We start from the raw sequence: 10,025 nt of genomic DNA, 5'->3' as shown, positions 1-10,025 counted from the left end.
GGAAGGAATCTGTGCCTCAAGTGGTAGAGTGCTAGCCTTAAGAAAAAAAATAGCTCAGGAATAATTACTTACCCTTGAGTTTAAGCCCCTGGACTGGCAAAAAAAATTATTAAATGGAAAATAAAGAATGCATACTTGAAATATATAATAGCTCCTTCCATACTGACACCTGAAAATAGTCCCTAATTCATGTACTATATTTATGTTAGGATACTGTGTTGAAAAAAGTTTTGTTCATTAAGTCACAGCAATTAATGACAGGAATGTGCTTAGATGTCGGCTGAAGATTAATTCTGGAAATTCAGGATTCCAGGATTTTGTGTCATCACTGTTAATCACAAAGGGAAAAGTAGTCTAAGTGTGATTTTGAAATCTTTTTGGTCAGTTTCGGCACCAAAAAGGCAGAGGCTAATTAATAGTTGTGAAAGAAAATAAGGAATAACTCCAGATGGAAGGAATAAATGACAGTAAAAAATGTATACCAGAAACTGGTCTAGAGAACCATTTTTGGTAATTGAAGAACTAGTTGTCAACTAGGCTTTTCCTCATTGCCTTTAGCATTCTAAATCTCTTAGGCTAGTTCTTAATCTCTGTGTGGTAAATGTATCTCCTTCTATGCTGTTCTTTCACACCTTATCTCCTTTGTTTTCTAAAAATCTCAGTCTTTCTATATTTCTCTATGAACATTTCCTGATCATAAATACACCTATACAGATGTCACAAGATGCTAATGTAAGGGTCCCATAGCTCATGACTCATTAATGTAACAAAATGGAAAAGGAGGACATATTTACTGCTACCTCAATTTTTCTGAAAAGCTGCAATGTCATCATTTGGTTAAAATTTCCATTCTTTGTGTACACAGTGTCATTCAGTTCACATAAATGCAAATATGAAATGGGTGCTGGTGGTTTACACCTGTAATCATAGTTACTCAGGAGGTTGAGAACAGAGGATTGTGGTTCAAACCCAGCCTTGCCAGGAAAGTCCATGAGACCCTAATCTTCAATTAACCACCAAAAAATCGGAAGTGGTGCTGTAGCTAAAGTGGTAGTGCGCTCAACTTGAACTGAAGACCTGAGGGACAGTGCCCAGGATCAGAGCTCAAACCCTACAACCAACAAAAAACTGAAATATGACTTTAAGTTTCCCCAAAAGGAATGACAAGATAAATAATCTTCCCAAGAAAACAAAATTAATTCCAAAATGATTCAGTGCACTTACTTTTGCAGAGTTATGTTATGGATTCTTTGCTGGACATATTCTCTAAAACCAAATCGTTTAACTAGGGTTACAGGTGGACCCATTGCAACAATGAGATGTACAAGTCGTTATGTGGAAAAACGAACTTTACAACTTTGGTGTGGGAGGAGAATGGGGTGGGGGAGAGGGGGAGTATGGGAAGGGATGGGAAGGGAAGGGAAGGGGAAACAAAGAAGAGGCAACAATGCTTAATAAGAAATGTACTCGTTATTTTGCCTGAGTAATTGTAACTCCTATGTACGGTATTCTCACAATAAAAGAAAAAGAAAAAAATGTCAAATATTAGCTTTACAATAAACTTCATCTAATATTTCTTGTTGGAAAAGAGACATCTATACAATTGATGTCACTTGGCTTTCTTACTATCTTAGTTCGAAGCCAACCCTGGCAGGAGAGTCTGTCAAAATCTTATCTGTAATTACACAGCAAAAAAGCCACAAGTGGAGTTTTGGTTCAAGCAGTAGAGTACTAGCTTTGGGCAGGTGTGCAGGAAAGAAAAATGTTCAGGGACAGGATCCAGCCTATGAGTTCAAGCCCCATAACCAACACAAACTAAAAAAACAAGCAAAAAAAACCCCAGATATTTCATTGGGACCCTCTTTAAAGGAGTACTGGTCTGAGAAGAGGCTATTTGTTGATGATACTCACTGGATGCTTTTTTGGAATCCTTATTGCTCTGGAGAATTTAGGACCAAACAAAAAGAATTGATAACTGACTCCTGCAACAAGAGAATCATCTCAGGGGTGAAATATCCATCCATAAGACACTTTAAAACCTCCATGTCTTTATTTTTTTGCAGTAGGATGTTTTTTTATTGGGGGGGGGAACAGTTGTGGTCCTGAACTCTAGGCCTGGGCGCTGTCCCTCAGCTCTTCAACTCTACAACTTGAGCTACAGCACCACTTCTGGCTTACTTTTTGCTTATGTGTTGCTGAGGAATCGAAACTGGGCCTCATGCATGCAAGGCAAGCGCTCTACCACTGAGCCACCTTCCCAGTCCCTGCAGTAGAACATATTTAAATCAACGTTATTTCCTTTTGTTCTATGCTAGCCTTCAAATGACACATTATTTCTCTTTGTAATACTCTCAACTAGAAGTTTACAGAAAAGTTATATATGAGTAAAAACACACACGAAAAAGTCAGGGACAGAGTTCCCTTCAAGCCTTGGGTTTTTTTCTTGTACAGTCAAAAGAAAAGCACAAGTTAACTTGAACTTTGTCAATCCTCTATGTTCCATTCCTCTCCTGGGATCAGTTTCCACATCCAGTAACAGTTACTTTCAGGAACAATCTATGGTGCTACCTGAGGTATAATGAATGTTTTCTTGCTTCACCGAAATAACACAAGGACACCCTGACCTGAGGTAAAAGGTGTTTCAGAGACAACTTAGTTAAGAGAAAATATGAAATTATATTGCTTATAAATACATTATCCATGAGTATATTGAGTTCAAACTTTTGAAATTCTCTATAAATTAAGGCGAATTTTAAATGGGAAGAAGTTTCTCAGATCATTTTTTTTTGAGTGTATGTGCTGCACATTATTTTCCAAGTGTACATGAGTTAACAGTAAGGAAACAATAGCAATAATAGGAGAAAGAGAAATTTTGTGTTTAAGTGTAAGGGTTCAATACACTATAGAAGATTCTACAAATAAGACAACATTGAAACAATAAAGCCAAATCCAGTATGTAGATTTATGACAGTGATACAGAGAAAGCATTACTCCTACATAGAACACGAAGTATGAGGCCACTCCCCTTCTAAATCACGCTTGCTCATCATGCAACGTTGTAGAGAGTAGAATGAAAGCATAATTAAGTTTCCAATGCAAATCAGATATAAGAGCATGAACTTAACTGGAAAAAAAATCCATCCTGAGAGAGCAGGGATTATACTAATCATGAACTGTTGGATAAGACCACATTTTTTTCTTTCCTTTACTTATATATTTTATTTTTGGTGGTGGTCTTGGCACTTGAACTCTGGGCCTGGGAGCTGTCCCTCTGGTATTCAGCTCAAGGCTAATGCTCTATCACTTGAGCCACAGTGCCACTTTCAGTTTTCTTGTAGTTAATTGGAAAAAGAGTCTCTGGGACTTTCCTGCCCGAGCTGGTTTGAAAACTATCCGAAGATCTCACCACCACCCAGCTTAAGATCACATTTCTCACAGTGTACACTCAGCATATGTAATGTGCATGTTCATCTATCTTTATATGAATTCTTGAGTTAAAAATCTATGCTACAGCTTAGCCTTTACACTCACAAAATGTTTGTAAGTTGTTACTACTGGAGAAATAAAACTTAAGAATGTAAAGAAGTCTGGGAAGTTCAGTTTTCATCCAGCCTGAGCAGAACAGTCTTTGAGAAACTATCTATAATTAACCAGCCAGAAGTTGGATTGGAAGAATTGCTCAAGTATTGGAATACCAGTCATGAGCAAGATTACTTAATAAGAGCTTGAGGCTTTTGCATACATACATACAGACATACACATACATAGAGGCACTTATATTTGCACACACAAATACACAAATGAAGCAAATATCAGAATATGTAGAAAAGTTAGAAAACAATAGAAAATATGTCCTGTGTAAGACTAGAATCAAGTGATAATTTTTAATGTTAGAAAGTCCTCAAGTGAACGTTCTTCAAAACGTTTAAAACTGTTACATAGATAGGGACCAGAGATAGTAAGAGAGTCAAGTAATCATTATTAAAGGGATCAAATCCATGGCTGTCTGTTTAATTGGTCATTCCTTAACAGAACAAAGGTGGGTTAAGTTGTTAAGGGGAGGGGGACCCAGAGACATTCTTTTCATTCCAAGAACTGGGCTGCTTGGAGCCAAGGATTTTTTTTTCTATAATCCCTAAAACAAAAACAAAACCTGTAAAGAAGCTGCCCCAGCTCAAGTCTCCTCTCAGGACCTAGTTCAGTGGGCTTTGAACTGTAATCTTCCAACCTTAGCATCCTCATTATGTATGATAGTTTAAAAAGTATAAATATAAATAATATTTGCAAGAATACCAGTAGAGGAAAAATGATGCAACACAGTTAATTGCGGTGTTATTTCCAGAACACGGAAGGCATCACATTAGCAGAGGTGCAGTGTATTTTCACAATGGAGATTAGCTATTCTTGATGTGAATTAAGGGAAATTTGAGGTGCACCCTAAAAGTTGGAAACTGTTGGTCTAGGATGACTTTATGGCATAAATCTTGTGATTGATGGTCATAGAAATAATAGCTTAATCTGAGAAACAACTGCTACTCTTGAAGAATTAATTATAACATGCTTCATAGTTTTATCCTATACCAGAATGTGGCTTTTTTCTGTTCACTTCTCAGTCTGTAACACCCCATTGGAAAATGTATCTATTGCAGAATTACATAACATGCAAACAGGTATATTTTGAATCTCTCAGGTACAGAATGTTCAGAATTTGAAAATGAGTAGTTATTAATCATAGGAATTTTGAAGAACACATACATTCTGTCCTCTTGACAACTTATTTACTTTTAAAAGTTATGGGTTTCCATAGAATTAAACTGTTTTCTGTTTTAGTATAAGAAAGTACTAAATTTATTCTATTTTCAAAATATTGGCATGTATATTGTGAAAAAATTGTCTAGTTGGATATCATTCAAGTTGATCAACCTCTGATAAAGAAGAGGTAAATAATTCAAATTAGATGCCAAATAATACCGATTTTTAAAATTTACTACATAAAGAATAATATTTACAATACCAAAACAGTGAAATTTTATTTCATCAGCTTATATTTTAAATTTAATTTTAATGTGAAAATGATGTGCAGTGGGGTTACAGCCATTGTAAGGTAGTGAATATATAAATTTTCAAACTTGTTATCCCCTCTTTAATCTTTCTCACAATTTTTCCTTCATCCCAATATCCCTCACAAGTTGTAATGTACATTTCCAACTTATTGTCCTGTGAGTATTGCTATTGCATTGGTTTGCCCTTTGTCCTTTGTCTCGCCATTTTGTTGTTCCTGTTCGCTTCCCTAATTAATGTAAATGTATACACAATACACAGGGCACCAAAATCAAACACCCCAGGGGATAAACCATAGGGGAAAATCTCAAAGAAAATAGAAATCACATAGTACATCAAAAACAACAACCGCAAATAAATATCTCTCCATATCTTGGAGTTCATGTTGCTCAGCATCAGCTTATATGGTCATATATACGCATAACAAAGCCACTAAAAAATAATAGTTTTATGGACACTATATCATGCAAACATATGTTAACTGTTTTTGATGGTAAAGGTGGAATTAGGATTGTTGAATTCGCGATTCTCATAAAGGAATTTCAAAAGAGTTTTAAATTTAATGACAGGTAAATTTTAATTGTTCAAACTTTTTAACAACTTAGCCTATCAAGAAAATTTAAAATTGCCTGGGAAAATAGGCTTTCATGCAAAGAAATCCATGGAGACTTAGCTGAGAGGGAGCAATGTGGGCGAATATGGCTCATTTTCACACTAAACAAACAAACCTCACAAACCTTGCAGTAAATCCTTTAGCTTCCCTTGAGAATTTTCCTTACCTAGGAAATGTACTCTCACTGTGTGAAACAAGGTTGCAGTGGAATTTAAATTCAAAGTTCTTAAAAAAAAAGACATCAAAATTTGTGAATTGACATTTAATTACCAAACATAATTCTCTGAAAAAGAAGGAAAGATATAATTCAAAATGACTTGATTTTATTAAAAGTATGAGAAAAGAGTAGTGAAGAGAGATGAGAGAAACCATAGAGGATTGTTTTCTCTCCAGTGGTGTAATGGGTTCCTGATATTGTTTCTTCCATTCTATTTTCACAAGCTATCAAGTGTGGCTGAGGACTGGAGTAACCAGTTCAGACAAACAATACACACAGAAGAAAATATTTCCAGTACATGTAGATGATTTATAACCTTTAACAATCTATTTATATCTGTTCAAAATTCTCCCCTACCACAAACTGTATTCTTTGAACATCTTTGTTTGCTTTTCCAAAGACTGCCTTTCATTAACTGCTTAAAATTTTGTGAGATCATATACACACACTTTAGAGATTGCTGTTTGGTGGTGATTTTTGTGTGTTTTTGTTTGTAGTTGTGTTTTTAACTGAATTTCAAAAGGTTGTGCAAGTGTGTTACAATTAAATATGTCTATCTAATTGTCAAATGCTCCTGGATCAGAGTCACTCCTTCTATCAGTCTGAACCAACCCTTTCTCCAAGATTTATTTCAGATTTACCACTTCCTTTATTACTTGTGTACATTGAGTATTCTAGCTGTACTTGCCTCTTTTCCATTTTTCATTCATTTTATGTCTTTACTATTATTTCTTTCTGGTTTCAACTTCCTGATAGTCATTCTGTTAAACTGTCTGTTAATAATTTGAAAGGTTTATATACTTTCCATGGAGTTTCAATCCTGCATACACTTGAACTGCAATAACAATTTGCGAGACTGGAGACGTGAAGAACCTAGACCTGATTTTATTCTCATCTTTTTGGAAGATTAATCTTTAGTCAACAAGGAAGTTTAAAAATCGCTTAGAATTTATACGTAACTACCAGTTTTTATAAATGGCTTTGTACAATAGTGTGTGATTATTTTATTTTACATGGGATGATATTTTCTACTAGCTATAAGTTTTGGAAAAAGAAGAAAACTAATATTTACTACTGTAGAGGAATATGATAGAAATAGAAGACAGATTTTATGTTTGTCACATCTATGATGAGTACCCATATGCAAAACTTAAAGTCATATTCCTTGCTATGCTAGACAGATAGGGAAAACATATGATAAGGCAACACATGATAAGGCAACTATTAGTGACTTTAAACTTTACCTTCTTATGTGATGAAATTTACTTTATTAGCTAATATTTGGGTTTGAGTAATGGAAGGCTGATCTATTTAACAGATTTCTGGAAGGCACCTACTGAACAACGCAAATGGTGGGAGATACTATTTCTACACTTTAATGAATGATTGAACTTACTTGGCATTTATGCTTGGTAAATAAATCATCTCTATGGTAACTTGATTCCTACACTTGAAAAACTTTTAATGTCACTATTATCTACTTGTCAAGTGTTATTTTGGTGAATAAGATTTTTAAAATTTATTTGAAAAGGAATATACCTTCAGAATATTAAATGTAGGTTATCATTGGTTTGAGAATGATAACATTTTTATACTACAGAACTAAGTTTTCCTGAAGTACCAGTGTTTTGAAGCACTAAGGATCTTCTCAATTAATGGTTTTCTAAATTATATTTGACTTCTAAGTCAAGTTTTCCTAGCCTTGGTAGAACAATTATGGATCTATCATTCCAGGAATTATTTTTGGCCTACTTATGCTGGACTGAAATCTTTCATTTATCATTAGGAGAGGGATATAAAAATAATTTGTGACATTTGTGATTTTGTTTACTCATATGGGCTGGTCATCTGTAAATTGAAAGTTTGAACTACAGTACTTTCTCTCATATTTTGTGATCTCATCTTTCATTTTAAGTTGCCTTACATTTCACAATTGCTTACTACTAATTCCTACAAGGAATTGGGGCGCTGAAATATTATAGGAAATTAGAAATTGAGATGGGTCTTCAATTACTTTTCGTTAGCATGTTGCATGGGCCAAGGTCAGAAGTCTTGACCTTGCTTTCTGATGATGCAGATAACTGGGACCTTGTATCCTCAGACCCGGGGATACTACCTGATTGGATGGTAGACAGACCAGGATATTATGTAAACATGCATATGAACAATTTTTTCATCTTCTTGGCTTTAGCTACTTTTGAAATGATAGGTATAATAAACAATTATATTTTGATAAAATACCTTCTATTCTGAACAATTCGGTCTAAACTGGTAATCTCTCTCTGAACCCTTGTAACTAAGATTAGTTTTGTTCCAGTAAGACAATCTATGCTGTCAGAGTAAATATTCTGGTTGGTTTGTTCCTACATGGAAGAAGGGTAAAGGGTCTGGAAGACATTTGTGCCAGTGAGACTTCGTTGCGAAATTTTAAGCTGCAGAAGTTTAGAAGTAGCTCTTAAGCAAGGCTTACTTTGAATCCATTAGCTCCACAAAGCTAACTCAGTTGATAAGTAAGTACTTGAAAAGCCATCACCTTTGGACTTAGCAATAAAGGCTTCAAAATATGATCAAATTTAAAATGAAAATGACAGTGTAGTCATTGACAAAAATTGCAAATGTGAGTAATCCACCAAACAATATAAGTTTTTCCCACTAAACACAGAAATTTAGAGAAATAAGATCAATAGCATTTTAGGAACAATAATGGTTCCTTGTTACAAATAGGCAACCAAGGATATATGCCTGTATAAAGATTGCATCATGAACTACTTAAATTTAGAGGATACTACATGCTTCAGCATCAGGTCTACCCAAATGACAACAATACAGAGATTAACATGGCACTTGCAGAAGGATGATACAAAAATTCGTGAAATATTCCATATTTTTCATTCTTCAAATGCAAGAAATGAAAAACAGTTATTAAAGAGTTGATTACAAAAATACAAGTGTAACAATACATGTAATTCATAGAATTAAAGGTTAGTTTGACATCAGTGTATTAAATCTTCACTTTAGAAAGGCCCTTACATAGCATAACCTTTACAAAACTTGAAATTAGATAACATTGTCATCTTCACCCAAAGAAATAAAATACTATAAGGACCTAGGAAAAAAGGAATCTTAACTTTTTCTATATGAAATGTAATCTGAAAGGACACATTTATTAATGAACCTATATATTATAAAAATGTAGACTTTAAAGTATTATATCTAGAAGATAATGAAATAGATTATGGACTTTATACAAACCTAGATATACTTTTTTTCAGACAAGCACCAGGAATAACTTTAGTTTCTATACTATTCATTTCAACAGATAAGTTAAAATTAAAAAAAAAAAACACAAACTCTGCAGAAATCATTATAGATGCATAAAACAACTCTTGAATACATTTTGACATCAAAGTGAGGCAATTCACGTGGAAGAATACCATGGAATCGATGAATTTTTAAATTAAGATATTGCTGTTGCTTTTTATTATGAAAATATTTTGTATGGACACAAAGGATGGAATGGCACTTTTGAAATTTAAGAAACTTAACCAAACCATTACTACGTAGGAGAATAATTTGTACAGCCTTCTACAACTTCAAAGAGGTAGTGATACATACTTATCCTTTTGGCAATATCAAATGCAGTTTCTTCCAAGTTGTTCTTCAGACCCGGTTTGAAATAATGGTTCACCAGAAGGAGATACAGCATATCTGCTATTTCTATTCCCAGCAGCAAGATGCAAGGGGGTCAAGAGGCCTTTAGTTTGCGGATTGGTATCTGCATCATGATGAAGTAAGAAAGAATCCATTCTGGTATTAATCCACATATAAGTACTATGCAGGGGTGCCAAGACATTCACAGTTATTGCATGAATATCTGCCTTGAGCTACCAACTCATGGACAATGGCTACATGTCCACTCTAGGCTTCCCGATGAAGAGGGGTATACGTATCCTCATCCCTGGTATTCATATGAGTGGCCTTTTTGAAAAGTAGTCTCCCCACTGCAGTAAGCCCAAAGAAGAAATTTGCATGCATTCTTCTTCATTATTTTCTTGCAATTGCTACCATTCCTCACGTTTGCATCTTGTTCCTTGTCTTCATCAGAATTGCCTAACTAGAGACTTTGAGTACCAG

General features: G+C 34.6%; 1 pseudogene; it reads left to right on the top strand.

Annotated features, from left to right (window-relative positions):
• The first annotated feature begins 8,680 nt into the window (after window positions 1–8,680).
• On the top strand, window positions 8,681–8,780 carry LOC122100504 (annotated as a pseudogene).
• The last annotated feature ends 1,245 nt before the right edge of the window (window positions 8,781–10,025 follow it).

Source organism: Dipodomys spectabilis, unplaced genomic scaffold, assembly GCF_019054845.1.
Source record: "Dipodomys spectabilis isolate Male_0828 unplaced genomic scaffold, ASM1905484v1 ptg000581l, whole genome shotgun sequence".
In the NCBI taxonomy this organism is placed as follows: Eukaryota; Metazoa; Chordata; class Mammalia; order Rodentia; family Heteromyidae; genus Dipodomys; species Dipodomys spectabilis.
The sequence above is the reverse complement of the archived record's forward strand: the minus strand, read 5'-3'. Positions and strand labels throughout refer to the sequence as shown.